This window comes from Magnolia sinica, chromosome 6, assembly GCF_029962835.1.
Source record: "Magnolia sinica isolate HGM2019 chromosome 6, MsV1, whole genome shotgun sequence".
Lineage (NCBI taxonomy): Eukaryota > Viridiplantae > Streptophyta > Magnoliopsida > Magnoliales > Magnoliaceae > Magnolia > Magnolia sinica.
This window is the reverse complement of record NC_080578.1, coordinates 98,768,044-98,770,028: the sequence shown is the minus strand read 5'-3', so window position 1 is coordinate 98,770,028 and position 1,985 is coordinate 98,768,044.

Sequence of the window (1,985 nt, the reverse complement as noted above, 5' to 3'; positions counted from 1 at the left end):
CAAGTGGACAACATCATTGGAAATAACGTTGATTGAAGACCCACCATTAAAAACTTCCCGGGACCATAAAAGTTTTGGATCAAGCTGATATTTGCTTTTCCCCTTCACCTAGGTCTATATGACATAATTAATAGGTTATATATCAAATAAATATTACATTGGACCTTAGGAAGTTTTAAATGGTGGACATTCAATCACTATTTTTTTCCGTGGGAGGGTCCGCCTATCATTTAAATTCCCTCAATTTTTGGATCAAGTTCTAAAATGATTTTTTTTTTTTTTTTAATCAATGGACAGCATGGATAAAACACATACATCATCATAGGGCCCACAGAACACCACTAGCCGTCTCATCTGGATAATATTGTATGATTAAAAGCTCACAATAATTGTGAGAAATGTACTAGCTAGAGATATTTTGTGATATTGTCAGTGGGAGAGACTATTGAGAGTTGGTGAACTGCCCAGGAAAAGTCTCTAATTTCAACCAACTTAAAAACGGCTGTTGGGCCAACAGGGAAAGGAACTGTTCTCAACCAATCAATCATGGACCGACCTGATATGATTACAACATGATATGAAAATCAGGCAGATCTACTCACTGACTGGGTATGGATAGGCCACATTTATTTGGATGTTATGTCCCAATCGATGAGTGGATCGAACTGGTGATCATATGGTGTGGCCCACCTTGTTGATAGGTTGGATATTCTACACGTGTGTAGGTATGTCAATACAAAAAGAAAAAAGATAAAGGCAGTTGATCCAAGCCATTGATCATTTCTATTTAACTTTGGACCTTCAATGATCCAAGCCATTGATCTTGTGGGCTAAGTAATGGATGGGAGATGCTTTGATGTTCTCTTCTAGATGGGTAGATCCTGACCATAGTTTAAGATCTTGAATAAATAAATAAAATGATTTGACTCACCTGAGTAAACTCGATTCCGACGCGGATTTCCTCAGATCATTTTAAAATCGTGATGTAAGTGTTTGATCCACGACGTTCATCGCTTTTCTCAGATCATTTTAAAACTTTAACGGAAAAATTAAGTATGTCCACAGCTCCAGTGGACCACACCAAAGGAAGCTGCAGTGATGATGACATCCACCGTTGAAACTTTTTTAAGGGCCACCGTGATGTTTTTTTACCATCCACCTATTCATAAGGTCATGTGGACGTAGATGAAGTGAAAACACAAATATCAGCTTGATCCGAAACTTCTCCAGCTCCCTAGAAGTTTTTAATGGTGGACGTTCAATCCCCACTTTGTGGTCCATATAAGACCTGTACCTGGCTCATTTTTTGCCTCGCATTGTAAAATGATCTGAGAAAAATGATTAACGGCATGGATAAAATACTTACATCACGGTGGGCCCCACAGATCCCTGCCCGCCCGGATTAGAGGTAGGACGACCAGATTTCACCGAGACTAAAGAGAAACCTGATACATCTCGACTGACTGGGTCAAAACTCGAGAAAATTCCAACATGACTCAGTAAAAACTCAGCAAAAATCGACTTAACCAGGTTTTCAGTCACCAGAGTTTCTGTGTTTTAAGCTATGATCGTAGCCCTTCAACCAATGTTCTCAAAATAATCAGTTATGTACAAACACACGAACGGACCACATTAGAAGTTAAGTAGTCCAAAGATCAAAGTCTTCTGATTTAGAAGATTTTAGAGATATCACTATCTACAGTGGGACCCATCAAATCAACGGTTTGGATCACTGACCATCAACCCAAATTAACATAATCTGTCATGTTTGCAAAATGTACGGTTTCTGAAGAGCAAGACCAATAATTCGTTTATAGGGTAAGGACAAGGGACAATGATGACCTTTGGCTTCATCCTCCAAGTTGTAAAATGTGGTCCATGGTGGGCCATACCTCGGTCGAGTGATTTGAAACGTGTCTTTCAACCGCTTATGCATATTTTCAATTATGATAAGTGAGGCCCACGATTCAATAATCCAGACCATT